The 19,972-nt window shown below is 37.2% G+C and overlaps 1 protein-coding gene across 1 annotated transcript in view; it reads right to left on the bottom strand.

Annotated features, from left to right (window-relative positions):
* sgcd (sarcoglycan, delta (dystrophin-associated glycoprotein)) overlaps positions 1-17,021 on the bottom strand; it is a 374,313-nt gene extending 357,292 nt beyond the window's left edge. The window contains exon 1 of the mRNA XM_056446101.1: positions 16,926-17,021. The gene's annotated coding sequence lies outside the window, so the exon portion shown is untranslated. The remainder of the gene's footprint in view (positions 1-16,925) is intronic.
* Positions 17,022-19,972: the final 2,951 nt, after the last annotated feature.

A 19,972-nucleotide genomic window follows, 5' to 3' on the forward strand; every position in this document is an offset into this window, starting at 1 on the left:
CTAATTATAAGACAATGAAAGTATTTTTTGACCTTGCATGCATATTGACCTGTTGTTGGAGACCCCCTAAAACCAAAATATGACTTTTATAATGCAGAATAGGGGCTCTTTAATCATAACATGCATGTGTTCTCTCATGCATCATGGAATAAAGACACCGTTCTTGCTTAAATTTCTAGTTTTCTTTCTAATTCACATTTTGCTTTATTTTTTAAGAGCTAACATATTTTTTTCAGACTGATTACCTAATTTAGACTGAATACAGTTTCTTAAAAGTAGGCAAACAGTATAGTATGTCACTTGCAGCATCTTAGTATCTCTGTACACATCCATACCAAAGCACAATTTGAGAAATATGATTCTCATATTCAATGTTGGGGGTAATGCATTAATTAATAAAATATAAATTAATAAAATATAAATAAACCAATGTAAAACAAACATAAGCTATACCAAATTAGTCATATAGCTATATTACTAATACATTAAATCCAGTCTTAGCCATTTGAAATGTTCTTTTTGCAAAGGAATGAAAAATTTGTTTTAGCTGTTTTCTAAAAAACAATAAACAAGAGGAGTTTTTAAATATTGTGTAAACTATTTAGATAATACTATGATTTTAGTGCACTACGAATGGACTTTAAAAAACTAAAACTGAACTTTAAAAAATACATTGAAAAGCAAAAATTACAAAAGAGATGACAATAATGCTTAATTTTTTTAAACCATTCCAAGTTTAAATGTTGGAACGTTTGAAAGGAATAGGGTATGGGGGGGGGGGGGGGGGGGGGGGGGGTAACTGGGAATAAAACACAGTTGTTTCTACTTTCTACCTGTAACTATAGATCTAGAGAAGTAGTTGCAATTGTAGAGTACAAGTTTGCGAAGCAGTTTGCGAATGTTTGTTTGAGCGATGGACTTGGGGAAACACCAAATCAACAAACTATGTTTATAACGATGAACCTTGCAACCTTAGTTGGCTTGCGATGGTTTTCAGAAACGCTGTCCTGGACAGGCTCTTTGATTTGGGGGACGTTCGCTCGAGCTGGCCCGACAATAGAAAAGCGGTTGTTTCTTGCGCCACCTGGTGGATATTGTGTAACTTGATTTTTTTTATATTTTTATGAAAAGGCAGCCTTTGCTGCTGCACCACAGTCTGTGACTGTGAGTGATAAATTGCAGCACTGCACGTGAAGAAATGCACATTCTCCGAAGCCACATCTGTAAGTAACTCATGTTACTTACAATATTTTTTTTCCAAAGTAACAAGTAATATAATGCATTACTTTTAAAAATAAGTATTATTATTATTATTATTTGAGTTAGTTTTTACCTTGTTTAATTGGCTTTTACAAAATATATTGCAAAATAAAAATTTCCTTAGTCAGGTTAAATCACACACTCATAAAGAGAGTGTGCTGTGAGGGAACAGACAGTCGGCTAGCACAACAATGGTAGTCCGGAGACTTACAATTTTGCAATTGATTCATGTTATTTTGAACTCATCGAAGAAAAGAAGTGGACTGTTGTTAGATTATGTTTAAGTAAAACTCTTGACAACTGCAAGAAACATAACAAAAATGGATGGAAAGCACTACACCTGCACCCCACCTTCAACTATGATTGACACCAGTTCACTGTCTCCAGGTATAACAATTAGTTGATCACATTACTTGAATCGCATTAACTTGAATCACATTACTTTACATGCTTTCATTAATCTGCATATACAGCATGTAAAGGTCTAGGCTCAGAAAGTTCTTTAAATATAATTTTATCCTACTTTTTTTTTGAAAATTAGAAAATGAAGGTGTAGGTTCTATAGGTGGTTGTTAAATGCAGAGCTTCTTGATAAAAAAGGTGAAAAAACACCTGCAAGTTCTGAAAGAGATCAAACCTCAGCCTGGTAAGGAAAAGTAACGCAAAATTAACTCAAAAGTAATATAACGCATTATTTTCCATAAAGAGTAACTAAGTAACACAGTTAGTTACTTTGTTGGGAGTAACTCAATATTGTTATGCACTACTTTCAAAAGTAACTTTCCCCAACACTGATGATATTTATATAGTGCTCGGTATAAACACCCATCTTGCTTTTAAATTAATATTTTCTCTGTGGGATTGTATTCAATAAGATAATTAAGCAAAACTGGTGTATTGATTTTACATTAGATTAGTCAGTATCAACTGGAAATTCTAGCAAATCAATTTAAGATTGTGAAGCAAAAATGACTCCCCATTGAATGTAATAGAATATGATAATAATAAAAAAAAAACTAAAATATAATTGTAATTAGCAAAGGAAAAAATAAAATCAAGAAGGCCATACCAAAAATAAATAAATAAATAAATACATTTAATTGAGTTTGCTGTAGGATGTAATTATGTTTTACAACACATAAACATTAAAAGTATTATTTTTATAATCTTGAAGATTTCAAGTGACCAGACTCATATGTTAATGAACACTTTGTTGTCAGTTTTACCTAATTTGCATAAACATTAAATTTTCAGCTAGGGATTGTGTTTTTGAGATGATTATTTCATAAATGAAAAGTCCTACTTGAATGACTTAAATTATTGTTGCTACATTGATTGCTATATGCCGTTTGAGTTCCGATTTCGATTTTACACATGTACAGCTGATAACAAGATTACATTCATAAGAAGCAAAAATAGCAGCAGCTTGCAGGTGGAACCCATTGCTCGAATGTTTAATCTGCTGAACACTATAAAAAAAAAAAGCGGGGTTAAATAAATCTAATTCCAGAAGCTCATTAGTCAATGCAGCCAACCATACAGCAGGTAAATATGACCATCACTCACACAGACAATATTATCCATAATCCATTTGCTTACATTAACATATTTGCAAAAATGCAAGAACCCTTGATTATTTGTATATTTACAGAAGGTTCCCATCAACTCATTAGAAAGAAGAGCTTTGTGTGCATTCAGCATTATAATTAATAGCAAAATGAATGAAAAGTATAAATGGAAAAAATATGAAAACACTTAAAAATACTCTGTTTTCCTGTATTTACTGGACTTACAGTGATTTATGCAGGGGTTTGAATATAGACTCACCGGTCACTTTATTAGGTACACCTGTCCAACTGCTCGTTCACGCAAATTTCTAATCAGCCAATCACATGGCAGCAACTTAATGCGTTTAGGCATGTCGACATGGTGAAGACGGTCTGCTGCAGTTCAAACTGAGCATTAGAATGGGGAAGAAACGTGATTTAAGTGACTTTGATCGTGGCATAGTTGTTGGTGAAAGACAGGCTGGTCTCAGTATTTCAGAAAAAGCTAATCTACTGGGATTTTCACGCACAACCTTCTCTAGGGTTTACAGAGAATGGTCCAAAAAAAAGAAGAAGATTTCCAGTGAGTGCCAGTTCTGTGGGCACAAATGCCTTGGGTGATAAATGGCAAGACTGGTTCAAGCTGATAGAAAGGCAACAGTAACTCAAATAACCACTAGTTACAACCGATTTATGCAGAAGAGCATCTCTGAACCCACAACATGTCCAACCTTGAGGTGTATGGGCTACAGCAGCAGAAGACCACACTGGGTGCCACTCCTGTCTAAGAACAGAAAACTGAGGCTACAATTCGTACAGGCTCACTAAAATTGAACAATAAAAGATTGGAAAAACGTTGCCTTGTCTGATGTGTGTCGATTTCTGCTACAACATTCGGATGGTGGGGTCAGAATTTGGCATCAACAACATGAAAAGATGGATCCATGCTGCCTTGTATCAGCGGTTCAGGCAGGTGGTGTAATGGTGTAGGGGATATTTTCTTGGCACACTTTGGGTCCGTTAGTACCAATTGAGCATTGTGTCAATGCCACAGCCTACTTGAGTGTTGTTGCTGACCATGTTCTGTTTACTCTATATACTAATGAGTGCTCAAGCAGGCACTCACAGAATTTTATTTTTAAATGCTCAGATGACACGGTAATTAAGTTTGATGAAAAGAAAAGATCCTGTTTCTGTTTATTTTTCTGAAATTGATTAATTTGTTGGTGGTGTGATGAAAACTTTGGAAGAATCTTTGATCCCAAGTGTGTTGTCGAGCATTTACCACTGTTTGTACATAATCAAGAAATCACTCAGGTACAGTCATACAAGTATCTGGGAATTTGCATAGACAGGTCTCTAACATGGGACACTCACTGGATCTGTGAAAAGCTTCACCAAAGACTGTATTTTCTAGGTTATGGTTTTATGGTGTTGATAAGAAAATCATCTACTTATTTTATCAGGCTATTTGAGTGTGTCATCAGGTATGGTCTATCTACATGGTATGGCAATCTTTCTGTAAATCTGAAATCTAAAAGTTTTTATATTATCGGAACTGCTACGAGACTAATAGGATCTGAAACTCTTACTAGTATTCAAACACTTTACGAGTAATGCACTCTGAATGAAGCTAAAATAATTCTGAACAATCCATCTCATGTACTCCTCCCGTTTTACGATCTTTTACCTTCTGGCAGAAGATACAGAACCTTCCACTGAAAGCGGAACAGACTTAAGAACTCTTTTATCCCAGTGTCAATCAGACTATTGAACACTGATCGATAGTGTGATTATATTTTTTTCCTATATGCAATTCTTTTGCATGTTTGCTTATTTTTAATTTTTATTGAGTCAGAACTTGCTAAAGTGATCTGTGAGTCTACAAAACATTTCCCCTCGAGGGACAATAAAGTATACAAACAAAAAAACATGTCCATGCCTTCATGACCACAGTGTACCTATCTTCTGATGGCTACCTCCAGCAAGATAACGCACCATGTCATAAAGCGTGAATCATGTCAGACTGGTTTCTTGAACATGACAATGAGTCCACTGTACTCAAATGGCCTCCACAGTCACCAGCTCTCAATCCAATAGAGCACCTTTGGGATGTGGTGAAATGGAAGATTCTCAGCCGACAAATTTGCAGAAATCATGTGATGCTATCATGTCAATATGGACCAAATTTTTTATGAAATAGATTTTAACGTAAAATTGATTTAGATTTTAAAACGTAAAATCTTAAATTTTAGAGCTTTTATTGACAAAAATGTTAAAATAACCTATTTTTTTCTTTGTAATTAAAATATTGATTTGAGACATTGTGAAATGACAATACTTTTATTTTGAATTGGGAAAATTTAGTAATGTCATCAGTAGTTACAGAATAAAAAAATTTTTTGTTTCCTGAAACACAACACAACTTTTAAAAAGGATATTTTTGAGTCATTGTCACAGGTCAATCAGTCTAATCTCATCTATTGTAATCTCTCATTTTATCAGCCCTAACAATGTTAACATGTACAGTATTCTTCTGCAATTATCTAAATGTAAGACCCTCCAGGCTTTTATTTTGACATCCTGTGGGGTAGTTCAAGCCTTAATTGAGGTGGTGAGACCCCTACCAACTCTCTTTTCTAATTTGCACCTTTTTCTCCAGCAAATCATAGAGTCGGAGGCTAGCAGATGTCGGCAGTATAATAAGGTGACCCTCGTTCTACATTATGTGTCAGTCACGGAGGATCACCCCTTAAGCTGAGCCCCAGAGCTCCTTATTTCAGTATAGAGCAGCTGTGCAGGTCTGCATCAAAACGATACGCCAACTTATTGTGCACTTAATGCCGTGCCGGAGGGCCCACATGATGCATTTATTAGAGCCAAGAATTCAGCAGGCATTACACATACTATGGCAATCAAATAATGAAGGTGTTTGCAGGCCTAGAAAAGTCAATGCATGTGGCAATTCTTCCTCTGACGCCTTCTGGAATTTACAAGCATCTCTAAGACAAAGACTGATTGCGGCTTCATTCTACTGTGAAGTGGTTGGACGGGATTTTTCACATTTAACGCATGTTGTCTGTAATTCTGTATACACTGTTGTGACCAAAATGAGCCGCCTTGGCTAAACCTCTAAAACAAAGCAGCTACATTTAATTTTAATTCTAAAATCTATTTTGCTTGAAGAAACAACCTCATCTTCATCACAAACTCGGTGAATGTCTAGGTTTTTCTTCATCAGAGTGTAGAGTATTTCATTAAGTTTAATATGTGGGCAACACTTCCCAGGTAGCAAAGAATTCTGGCCCAGATTTGGCATAAAGCTGGCACAGCAGGCATTTGTTCGGCACTGGCATACAGCTTGTGGGCCAAACATGGCCTGGGTTTGGCAAAGGTGGCACCGTCTTGAAGGCGGCACACAAGACTTGGGCCAGATGTCAATTGTAGTATTTGGCCCAGATGTTAAAAATGTATATGTGGGCCACGTAAGGTTGGCCTGTCTTGACCCGGGCGGCATGGTGGCTCAATGGTTAGCACTGTCGCCTCATAGCTAAAAGGTCTCTGGTTCAAATCCAAGCTGGGCCAATTTCTGTGTGGAGCTTGCATGTTCTCCCTGTGTTCGTGTGGGTTTCCTCCAAGTGCACTGATTTTCCCCACAGTCCAAAGGCATGCACTATAAGTGAATTAAATATGCTGGAATAGTTGGTGGTTCATTCCGCTGTGGCGACCCCTGATAAATAGGGGACTAAAGGCTAATTTATACTTCTGCGTCAAACACGCGCATATACATAGCCCTTGCTGTGGCCATGACCGAAACTGGTGCGCACCTCTCAAAAATTGACACGTCGTAACTACACGTTGCAACGATGTGTATCGCAAGCTCTGTGATTGGTCGGCTTGGTAGAGCTGAGAAGTGTGGGCAGGACCAAGAGTCGCGCAAACCCATTGGAGGGAGTGTTTACAAGTGTCGAGTCCCGTGAAGGAGCTCCAGAGGGAAAGTTTTGTTTTGTGTTTACTATGTGGTTAAAGTTGTTACATGTCCGCTGGTTCCCGCCTTAAAATGAGCGAGTTTGAGCTACATCTACATTAAGGTAGCATTCAGAAAAAACAAAACACCACTGAAGAAACTCGAAGGAAGGAATAAAAAACCTCACTGCCAGCTAGCGTTTCGGAAGTGTTATTGCAGAGCAACAAACAGCACGCAGAAGTATAAATGCACGGCTACGCGCAAGGCATGTGCCGTGGGTCAAGCCGATCACTCAACACAGAAGTATAAACCAAAGATGTATAAACCAATGAATAATGTCGGGGCCATTTTTAAAAAAGGTCACCACATTTCAAGATTAAAAAAATGATTGTTTTAGTGTCAAATTGCTGGCTGGGTCGTTTCTGACCTGTAAGTCAGCAGAAGGGTTAAAAATGTTGTTTGTGCAAGTTATTATAAACTTATAGTAACGTTTTAGTACCTTACAGTAATGTTTAAAGTTAAAGACTTTTTTTCTTTAAAATGTTTCAAAAACAACTTTGTTTGAACTCAGCCAAAGCAATATCTGTAACCAACATGAAAAGCCGTGAAAGAATTGAAATTGCTGCTTTATCATTCACCCCTTACATTAAAAAAGCTTTAAAAGTCCATAAATACAGTATGTTTTGTATGTTGTGAATAAGTGCCCTCTAGAGGTAAATTTTACATATTGTGCTTTTTACAAGTGTCCTCTAGTGGATGTAAAAAGAATTGCATGTTGATGTTCAGTTTGCACTGCATTGTGAACAACCGAAGTGCAATGCAGAAAAAAAGTACTTTAATTATTTTCAGTAATTTTCACAAAACAAAATTAACATGATGGAACACAACACTTGTACGCCAATGATTATTGTACAACTGAACTTTTACCATTAAAAATAAAGGGTAGTTCAGCACAATAATAAAAAAAAAAGATAAGGGAAATATAATTGTATATTTAAAAAAAGCAGCAAATAACATTGTAACTGTACAAATTACTGCATAAATATAAACACAGGCTGATTGGAAATATGTCATTCAGCCTGCAATTTTGTAAAATGGCAAAAACTTACTTTAATATACGTTTGATTGCAGTTTCTAGCAAAAATTAACATTACGGGGCAGTCAATGATTTTTGTTCCTTTTCACAATAATCGTGTTTATAGTGCCATATAATCAATGAAAAAAAACTTATTTTCATGCAGTTATTTGCAGAACACCTAATAAAAACCACCAAAGTCAGCGCCAATAGCCTAGTGGTTAGTGCGACGACACATACTGTAGCACCAAGGTGCTCATGGTGACCCAAGTTTGATTCCCAGCTTGAGGTCCTTTGCCGACCCTTACCCTATCTCTGCTCCCCACACTTTCATGTCTGTAAAAATCTCCACTGTCCTATCCCAATAAAGGTGAAAACCCCTAAAAAAAACCTATAAAAACCACCAAAAACTTAACAGTCAGGGTCAGATTTAGTGATTTGGGGGCCCTAAGCAACTCCAGCCATGGGGCCCCAAGTCCTTTCTATTTTTTCTTAATTTCTATTTATTTTGCTGTTTTTTTTTATATCACTCAATCTTCTTTTCTACGTTTTATCTTAATGTAAGCTTTACATTTTAAATAATTAGATGTCTTAAAATGAATTTACAACTAAAAATAGTATATTTTTTTTTATAAAATTGACTGCTGGACTGCTCCATGATTGAGGGTGGTGGACATTTGTTTTCATAATATTATTATTACATTACATTATAATATTTAATAGTATATTTTATTGTATATTAAATAATATTTAATTATGTAAAAAAAGAATTTGTTTGACTCTCACTATACAAAATATGATAGAAAATGATGTCATACATATAGTTTATAGGTATAATTTATACTTCTAGTTATTTATTGGGGCCCCCCAGTTGTCCTGGGGCCCTAAGCGGCTGCTTACCTTGCATATTGATTAAATTCGCCCCTGTTAACAGTGACTATGATTTGTAATCAAGTAAGTTTGCCTCATCTATCCATCTACATATGGACAACTTTTTCTAGTGTGGTCAGTTTGCTCAGTACCTCACATTGTACAGTGTTATACTTTTGAAGCATGGTTCCACAAAACACATAAAATCTATGTAAAATTAAGGTAAAACCCTGTGGTTGCAAGGCAAGGCAGTTTCCCATCAGATTTGCTTTTTAAAACACTTTTGATAGTGTCTGTAAAAGCAGCTACACTGGGATCCCACAGAAACCCAGCACAATCCAGTCTCATTTCTATCTGCTTCAAGCTCCGAATATTTGCATCCCAAATCAACAGAACAAAACAGATTTGATCACAAGCTGTAAATTGTGGACACACTTGTGATCCATATACTGCACCAACAGCTCCAGTTTGACAATGTTTATATCTATTTTGTGGATATTCATCAACAGTAGTCATTGGTGATGGTGTTATAGTGCATAAGTATTTTTATTCTGTTGTCTGCTTTTTTTATTCAGTTTCTTTTGCTTATATTAATGTTCGCGGGTAGGGAAAATCTATTCATCTGCATCGTCCATTTATACTTTGACTTAGCATTTCAATTTCTACTTTAATTGCACTTAACCTGCAAATTAAAATAGAAATGGAATAAAAAGCAAACAAACGCACTGGCAGTTACAGTTACTATAGATTGTTATGGGTCAATGATGCTACCGTTTGGCACAAATCCATACACTTCTCATTCCTAGCTGTTCTTTTTATGAGAGAATTCTGTAAAAGCACAGCCCAGGCATGTCTACTTGTCGGCTATTAATGTTAAATCTTATTGCACAACAGTTATCTTTTTTTTTTTTTTACTAAAAAGTGGGAGATAGTAATGCCTTGCCTGCCAGTCGGACGTTCCAAACTAACAACTGGTTAGGTCTAAAGAAGGATATAGGTCAGTGGTGACGTTTTTCAGATTAGCAAAAGTGTCGACAGCACCCTCTAGTGGATTTGTCACCTGAAACCTGCAGCGAAATGTACCTGGAGAAACGTATGTTACATTATTGTAACTCTTATTGCTTATCGGTACAGGGTAAAAATAACTCATACTTGGACATTTGTACTGTATAGGTACACTATTACTACAGAGAAGTGTTTACTATGTAAACTGAAGGCTGTAATCAAAAGCATCCAGCAGGCGTTACACACATGAAGGCAATCAAATAATGATGTTTGCACCCACAAAGGGCTAAGGTGCAACAGAGACGTTCCACTAATGGTGTGACGTCATGTGAAAACTATCAATTGGTTGGGTCTTAAGAAGGCTGTAGGTCAGTTGTTTGCTGGTCTAGGTGATCTGTATGTCAAGCCTTGCCTTCTTGCCGTGGATGTTTACAAGAAGGACATGTATGTGAAATGTACAAACATAACTGACGATTTTCAGATTCTCAAATGTGTCAACAGCACCCTCTAGTGGATTTGTCATCTGAAACCTGCAATGAAACGTACCTGGAGAAACGCATTTTACATTTTACAAAAATGTGAGACATATGGTTAATTCTTATTGCTCATTGGTACAGGGTAAAAATAACATACTTAGACATCTGTACTGTATAGGTACACTATGACTACAAAGAAGTGTTCACTATGTAAATTGAAGGCTGTAATCGAAAGTGTTACTGAATTCAGCAGGCGTTACACACATGATGGCAATCAAATAATGATGTTTGCACCTACAAAGGGCCAAGGTGCATCAATGCGGGTGGCAATTCTTCCTGTGACGCCTTCCGAAAAATGCAAGCATCTCTGTGACACAGATGGTGAGGTTGACCGAGGTTTCATTCTCCTGCGTGAGGCGGCAGGACAGCTTTGTGCGAGATAGCAGATTTAAATAACCAAACAGGAGAAAAGGAGGACTTCTTTTTACAGGAACTAGAGGCAATTTTAATAGACAAATATGACAGTTTGACAGTTGGAATAGATTCATGTGCTCTCCGCTTTAGGGGACTGATGTGTCAAACGTTGTTCTCCTGAATAAATCCTAAGGCAAACATCTCATGAAAAGACCTCATGTGAAGGGGAACATATCAATTTGAGGTCTGGGTAAGAAGGGATTTGAAGAACAGGATTGGCTTTTCAGTCTCTGAGATACGACAGGTAAATAAGTGTTAGTCGTTTTAATTGACCAGTCTATACATAGACATTTTTTGAACTCAGTACCATACATTTTAGAGCTGATGCAATATCTGTAACCAATATGAAAAACCTTGGAACAATATAAATTGCAGCTTTATCATTCGACTCTAACACTGAAAAACAGCCTTAGTCCATAAATATCTGTTTTTTCTTGCTACAAAACAAGACAAAAATACTATATAATATGAAAAGGGGTCTACAAAAATTAAACCAAAGAAAGTGTAATAATAGACTACAGCTTTGTCTAGTTTGTTTATTTATTTGCTTTTGTTTTGATTTTTTTAATCCAAGCAAAAAAATACAAGTAAATATTAAATTTTATAGCATTTAATAATAAAAATAATAGTGTTCAGATTTACAAAAATCTCAACAGCGCCCTCTAGTGGATTTGTCATCTGAAACGTGCAATGAAACGTACCTGGAGCAAAGTGTTTTACATTTTCCATATTTCCAGTGAGCCTGAGCTAGCAAATATACACCTGACAAAAGCCTTGTCGTCAATCTCAGTTGTAAGAGCAACAAATAATATCTTGACTTCTAGTTGATCATTTGGAAAAGTGGCAGAAGGTAGATTTTTTTCTAATGAATCTTCTGTTGAACTGCATCCCAATCATCCCAAATACTGCAGAAGATCTATTAGAATCTGCATGGACCCAAGATTCTCACAGAAATCAGTCAAGTTTAGTGAAGAAAAAACCTAATTTGGGGTTACATTCAGTATGGAGGCATGAGAGAGATCTGCCAAGTGGATGGTAACATCAACAGCCTAGGGTATCAAGACATTTGCGCTGCCCATTACATCACAAATTACAAGAGAGGGCAAATTCTTCAGCAAGATGTCGCTCTTTCTAATACTTCAGCCTCCACACCAAAGTTCCATAAAGCAAAGGTCAAGGTGCTCCAGGATTGGCCAGCCCAGGCACCAGGCATGAACATTATTGAGCATGAACTCTGGAAGTCCTGCAAGAACGCTTTCTTTGCCATTCCAAATTACTTTATGATTAAGTTATTAGAGTGATTGCAGATATGTATGGATGCAGTCATTCAAGCTCATGGGATGGGAGTCATAAACAATATATATTCTTTTTATATTCTATACTGTACATTATTTCTGTAAGTGACATTTGTCTAAGCAAAGTGAGGCTTACTGTCCTAATTAAATAATTAAAAATCAAGTCATGATAATATTTTATTTTGGTAAAATAAGCGTAATCTAGAGGCCTTTGCCTTGTGTATTTTTATTATAATTGTTTACATTTTTAGGCAATTATTAATGGTTATACTGACAAAATATGGTAATATGATTTATTACATTATTCAATAATAATATTAATTATTATTATTATTATAACTATTATTATTATTATCATTAGATCTAGTAGTAGTAGTAGTAGTATTAGTTGTAGTAGTAATTTAGTTTGTCACTGACATTAAAGTGTTATAATATATTGTGCATTCAATTTTAGGCAGTAAACAACAGAGTACATATATTATATGGTAGTAATTATAATAATAATGTATTGGTAGTAGCTTTATTTGTATATTTGTATCAGTTTATTTTTATTATTTGGATTTTTTAGAAAGAGAGAGAGAGAGCAGTTCATAAATATTTAAAAAAGAAAACCAAGTTTTTATAGTGCATCAGCTTTAGCTTGAACACCCCTCTAAATGCATTAGCACGGCACAACCTATAGTATAAGAGGCAACCTCTGCTGGCAATAAAACAATCTAAACAACCTCACGCACAAACATGTACTTACTTAAAAGTGTGCACCCAGCTGGAAAGAAGCAAATGACAGTCACTGAAATTCGCATCTTCTTAAGAGTCAAATGTGTCCTCATTTTTAATGCACCATGGTCCTGTAGGCTCAGATTACATATTTATTCAAACAGGATTCCTGCTTGATCTGCGCAACAGACTCAGCTCCTACTGCCTTCACATCCTGCCTTGTCTTTTCCAGCACTACTTCAAAAGAACGTTGACGGATTGTTTCTCTTTTTTACATATTCATTTCGTTTCACCCAGCATTTAGCCTTTATTTTCATTTCCCAACACATCAAATGCAAACTAGGGGCCACCAATTAAGTCGGAGTTTGTAGTAGACTAATTAGAGTGCAAAAATAATCCTCCCGTTTCCTGTCTCTGTGGACTCTGCTGTTGATATACATGCCTCCCACCCAAACCGAATTAATAATCGCTATAGAAGCCCTTTCAACGGGTTTGCTGTGTGGCACAGAGCTCTTACATTAGTATAAGGGATTTCAGCAGGAACTCATTTCACACGAGTTAAAGAAAGCAATAGGGACTGAAATGTACAGCTGAGCCTTAGGGGACAACATGGATAATTGTAACATTTAATAAATCTAACTGAAGACAGGTTCTTCTCCATTTTCCTGAAGCCTATTCTGAAAAAATCTGTACTTGTTTGTTCGCCTTGTTATATGTTTTCATTTAGTCACCATCAAAGCCTGTCCATAAAAAAATCTAGTGTTAATTATTCAGATTATATTCAAGAATTTTTTCATTTATTGCAATGTTCATCACATACCAACCTTTCTTTACTATTTTATTATACATATATATATATATATATATATATATATATATATATATATATATATATATATATATTACATGACTAGCACTGGTGAGAGTACTGCGTTGGCTCGAGGTAGCAGGCCAAGTGTCTTAGATTCCCACCAGTGACAATATACAGTCGTATCGCACTGCTACGAGTGTGATATTGCATTTATACAATAGTTCATCTGCATAATTGTGTATATAAAAAAGAAAATCAACCACGGGAAGTCACAAAAATCCTTTTCGAGGAACTACTCTTGAATATCTGCAGCGGACCGTCAGAACAGCAGAAACCGTTAAAAACACAACGTCACTTTAGAGCTAGTATTTGAATGGCTCTCTAGCATAATGTCTAATATGTTGACAAAGCAGGTGATTTTGCTCACATTTTAAGATTATAAAGCTGAACGGCATGAAATACCATCAGTCCACAAAGATTTTCCAGTATTTCAATGTTGCAATTGGGAGATCACAATTATTAACCCCAAAAAAAAGCCAAAGCAAAGCAAACACTGGCAGATTACTATGATATAAATACAGCACTACAACATATAAAAGAAAGAGATCTACTTAAAGTGTCACTTACCTGTTTTATAATGATTTGATCAGCTGTAGTTTGAAATACAAAAAGAAAACAGTTTTTTTCTCCCCTAAGGAACTATTATGTGTCTGTGTCACAGTGTTGCCAACTTAGCAATTTTGTCACTATATTTAGTGACTTTTCAGACCCCCCTTGCAATAATTTTTTAAAAAAGCAACTAGCAAATCTAGCGAGTTTTTTTGTGTGTTACTGGAAATTTTGTATAGACTCTCATTTATCCGTGCTATACCATCCCTACTCTTCCGTCGGCCCCTCCCCCACCTCAGAGCACTGACAGGCAGCTCAGTCCTCATACAGCAGTCTCTCCCACCTGCAGCCTGTGAGCAGATCACTCCTGAACTTATCTGAGTTTATTACATCTGAGAGATTATAGCAAGTTCACTACACATCTATACAGATATGCAAATTGACGTATAACGTAATATAGTGAAATTTAGCGACTTTTCGGGCTGAGCTTAGCGCCTTTTCATTGAAAATAGTTGGCAACGCTGCTCTGTCACCATCTTGTGACAAAACCGTACTTGCTCAGGCTGATGGCCGCTGACATGCTGACCAGCGACCTTCTTGCTGTGAGGCGACAACACTACCTGCGCCACTGCATCACCCTCAGAAATTATAACTATTTAAAATAGGCACTGTCCTTATAAATAAACCTCATAGTTGCAATCTAAACAACCACATTATCACCTGAAAAAGCCTCAAAAGTACATTATGTTGTCTAACAGCAGCAATATTTGTCAAACTGTAGTGAGTTTATTGATCTGCTGTCACTCTATGTGGGCGAAGTAATACACACGAGTGAAGAGGCTGTACGAGTACTGTGCTATTCGAGAACGGGACAGAACTGTTGTGTGTTATTATTATAAGGTTCTATCTGACATTTTTTTCAAAATTGAGTTATTGACATATTCTTATTAATTGACAACTTATTTACATTATAGGATTTTTTTTATTAGTTGTTTACAATTTAAGACTTTTTATTTAAAAAACAAATGTTACACACATGATGTTTGCTATATGGAATGCAAAAACTTTGAAGCTCAATATTTCAAAATCATTCACAACGCAGATAGAACCTTATAATTCCAAGGTGATGATATATTAAAAAAAGTATAAATACCTATGTTCTCTGCAGAAACAGTGCATAATAACAACTGTTGTTTTTTTCTGAGAATTTTTTTTATTTAGAGTATGTATTTGTTTGAGCATTTGTTTATCTGTAATACTTTTATTCTTAAAAGAATAGTTCCCCCAAAACTAAAAATTCTGTCATCATTTACTCAACGTTTACTTGTTCTAAACCTATTTGACCTGTAACCACCGACTTCCATAGTATTTGTTTTGTGAATGATTACGTGTTAAGCTTTCTTCAAAAATCTTGTTTGTGTTCAACAGAATAAAGGAACTCATAAAGGTTTGAAAAAAGCAGGAGGTGAGTAAATAGTACGTAAACTTTAACTTTGTAGTGAACTATCCCTTTAACATGTGCCTTCTATAAATATTGCAAACTCATGATGGTTTAGAAAAACTCTCACATTTCCAATTGCCACTCTGGGCTTTAGATCTGTTCAGTCACAAGCAGCTGAGCAAAGCAGCTAATTTCCCTTTCTCTCACAATTAAAATCTCTTTAAATCTATAGAGGGATTTTCCATTCCCCTGGCCAGAAAATCTGCCAGCCTGCCCTCAGGTGCTCATTAGATCTCCAACACAACAGACTCATTCTACATCTTTTCATTCTGGCTCTCCTGACAAACTATTCAATGGCACTCTAATTTCAATCTGTAAGTACACATTGAAGATCTTCACAGTGACTTTCTGACACCAAAATGTATCTTCTGAAGTGGAAGAAAATGGGAATGTGACACTTTGTAAGGCTTTGCAAACAGACATGCGAATATGCGGAAAAAGCTGAATGTCACTAAACAAGAAAACGTGGACACAAACATAGTGGAAATGTGCCTTCTGGCTAAATCTGATTCTTGAGATGCAGCGACAACTCCCCGAAGACTAAGGATCTACCATATATACAACACATCTTTCTTTCCAGAAAGCAGAAATACAGCCTGCCATTGAAGATGGGAAAAACGCCACGGCGTGTTTGGCATTTGTGAGTGTGACAGAGATGTTTTGGCAGAGCAACAGAACTGGTTTCAGCCGATATGTAGGCTCAGTCTCCTGGCTCAGAGTAATGAGCCACCTCAGCAGGCATCACACATCACCTGCGTCCACAATAGTGCAAAAAGTCACCATGTGCTTCTGCTCGGTGAGTCTAAAGCAACACATAAAGCTCAAATGGGTTCACCCATGCCTTAAATACTCAATAAAGCCATTTTATGGAGATTAGAATATCATTGTGGAGTCAACAAAAGCTATAGAATGAAAGATGGACAGCATCTTAAAGAGATAGTTCACCAAAAAAATTACTATTTACTGACCCTCAAGTGGTTCCAAACCTTAAGTTTCTTTCTTCTGTTGAACACTAGAATATTTCATGAAGGAATCTGTAAACCTTTAACCACTAATAAGAAAACCGAATATTATGGAAGTTTCTTCAAAATATCTTCAATTGTGTTCAACAGATAAGAGAGAAAGTCAAACAGGTTTGAATAAATGACGACAGAGTATTCAATTTTGGATGAACTATCCCTTTAAGAGATTGTATTAAAACTTTAACTATAAAGACAGAGTCCTTTTCAGTGTTCAATCCCAAAGCACTACACTGCAAATCTGGACAACCATAACGGGTGATGAAAGTACACAAAGTGCAGCGGAAACAAAGTCCTACCTCTTTATCAGATGCCAAAAATCACAGCCTTGATAAAGTCAGAAAACCATGGAGCTGATCGGCTGCCAATCTTTCTAATCTCTTTTCCTCTTTGTCTATTGCCAAGCGCAAATGTAGAGTGGACCATCTACCATGGGGATGGACTCCATGGGTTCCTCTGGCAGGCTGGATCAGTTGCTCTCAGGCTATCAGGTGGAAACAGTAAGCAAAGTCCAGTAGTCCTCGCTGTAGGTACGGCAGAAGTGCCGTCAGAACAGAGCATCCTTCAGTGGGCAAGAAATCCAAGGGGAACGTGCCTGTAATCCCCTGACTGGAAGCATGCGCTGAAGATAAACAGGGGAGAGTTGCCTCAACATTGTTCTTTTTCCACTGGCAGCAACATCGCTCTTCTCCCACATCCTTCTGACGCTATTTATTTATGTGGGACCGGAGTGGAGCGAACGCGCGCCTGAGAAAGAGAGAGAGAGAGAGAGTGCAGGAGAGAGCTTGCACTGTCAGTGACTACATTAGCAGCTCTGAGTAGGTGGAGTTTTCTTTGCAGCAGAGGGGATCATGATTCGAAATCCAAAGGAGGGAGAGGGAGAAAGACAGATAGAAAGAGAGAGAACACAGCATGAGTAGGTTAAGAAGCAGAGGAAGGGATAAAGTAACGGAAGAGAGGGAGAGAAATACATCAGGGCATCACAGCTTGGTTGACTAGTCGATTGGTTCTGCCACTAGTCAGTGTTTCATAGAGGTCTATAATAATAATTTTTAGAAAAGCTATTCGGGAGCATTTCCATTCATCTCAATGGCAGCTGCTGGGCTGACACAGGAGCGCATGAAAGTGTGCTGTCATTTTGGGTGTTATGGAAAAATTCACCTAAGCAGTAAATGTCATGCAACTATTTACTCTGGAGCAACATTTTGCATGGCAGCAATTTGCTGACAAGTTGGCAAGGATACAGAGAGTGTATCAAACCCTTCACTGTGTCGATCTGTGATGTGAAGTGTATCAGACAGGCAAGAGACAAACAAAAAATACATTTCACATGCTTAAAGTGAGCGTGGACCGGAAGTTGCTGAGACTTTTATTTCAGTATGTTGATGTACTTCCAACTGAAACAGAATACTGAGTAGGGCCATTGGCTTTCTTATGGTGCATCATTCAGCATAGGTTCATACTGAAAACGTAGCCCTATATACATTTCTGGAGATCGTGAATTATGTAGCCAGAAGAATGTACGACTGCATTTCATCTTTAAAATGAACGCTTTTGGCGCCGTTACTTTTCACGCTTACCAGCTGACCCTCCATATGGACGGCTTAACCACTGTTACCAGTTTGTCTAATAGCACGCCATATACATTTCTGGTTAACCATGAAGATGCAGTTAGAGTCCGGTGAAGAACAATTCCAGAAAGCGGATAAGACAAAAACAAAGGCCAAAAATATAATAAACAAGTAAATTTCAGGGTGAGAATGTAGTCAAATCTGAAACTGTGGTAAAAATTAGGCAAGGGCTTTTCTTTTTCTGGATTGCTTTTTAAAACTGTTGGTTGGGTTTAGGAAAGTGGGTGGGTCGGTCAATTGATGCTTTTGAAAACACTATTGGTTGGGTTTAGGGAAGGAGGAGGGTGGGTCAGTCGATCAGTCAGTCAGTCGACAGCGGCCACTAGGGGATTTAAGCGAGAAGAGCAGGCGCGAATGAAACTTGTGAGAAAAATCCACCCTCTGGTGGATTTGTGAAAACAAAAACTTCAAAAAACATACCTCCTGGGATGTATTTGGTGCTCTCCAGAAATGTATATGGGGTACGTTTTCAGAATGAGCCTGGGTTGGCATCTAGCTGGTAGCTAGCTCTCTGCAACTCTCTCATAGTAGCCGGCAGGGCTGTTGGTTCTAAGCTAGGTTGGTTCTGGAAGTGGTGTTAGGGAAGCCAGCAGGGGGCGCTCAACCTGTGGTCTGTGTGGGTCCTAATGCCCCAATATATTGAAGGAGACTCTATAGACCTTTTTCTTGGCTGCTGCATGGAGGGCGCCATAGCAACCAGCGTCTTGTGGTAGAATGTTTAGAACTTCCGTTTACAGCATTTACAATAGGTAATTTGCGATCCAAAAATGTGTTTTTGAATAAATTACGGAGTGTTTTTATGACACACAACTTTGACAGGTGTGTGTTAAAGCTGTTATAATCTGTCAGATGTGGTTCAATCAGTCCAGGAGGTGACGCTGATTGACAACAGTATTAGTTCAAACTTCAAAGACGTTAAAAGCAAATAAAATAGATTAAACCTATCGTTTCAAACCTGTCCAAATATGACTGTATATAAGCATCAGCTGCCGACCGGAAGTTCTTAACATCCTCCTTGCGCATACACGCAAAGCATAATGGGTAAATTTGTGTTCTAAGAAAAAGGTCTATACTGCTCAATCAGCATCGTATTTTGGATGAGACATTAAAACTGAGGTCCTGACTATGTGGTTGTTAATAATACTACGATGTTCTTCGAAAAAGAGTAGGGGTTTAACCTGGCCTCCTGGCCAAATTTGCCCACTGGCCTCGGTCCATCATGGCCTCCCAACCATCCCCATATCATAATTGGCTTCATCACTCTGTCTCCTCTCCACTAATCAGCCAGTATGTGGTGTGCGGTCTGGTGCAATATGGCTGCCGTCGTATCATCCAGGTGGATGCTGCACACTGGTGGTGGCTGAAAAGAGATTCCCCCCATTGTTTAAAGCGCTTTGAGTGTCCAGAAAAACGCTATATAAATGTAAGGAATTATTATTATTATCATTCTTTAGTATCAAACCAGTGGTAATAATTGGTTAATAATATTGTTCTATATTGAATATTTTTGCTGAAGCCATTAAAGCCGCAGTCACACTAGAGTTTGAGCTTGCGAAATTCTGTCGTATGGCACTGCGAAAAGGGGCGAGGTTAAAGAAGATGATTAGACATTAAAAAGGCAAGCAATTGCTACATATTTTAAAGGTCTGCCTTGAGATGTCATGTTTTGATCTTCTATTGGTCTTTTGCAATCATGTGATACGATTTTGCAGGTC

The sequence above is a fragment of the Danio aesculapii genome, chromosome 21, assembly GCF_903798145.1.
Source record: "Danio aesculapii chromosome 21, fDanAes4.1, whole genome shotgun sequence".
Taxonomy (NCBI): domain Eukaryota; kingdom Metazoa; phylum Chordata; class Actinopteri; order Cypriniformes; family Danionidae; genus Danio; species Danio aesculapii.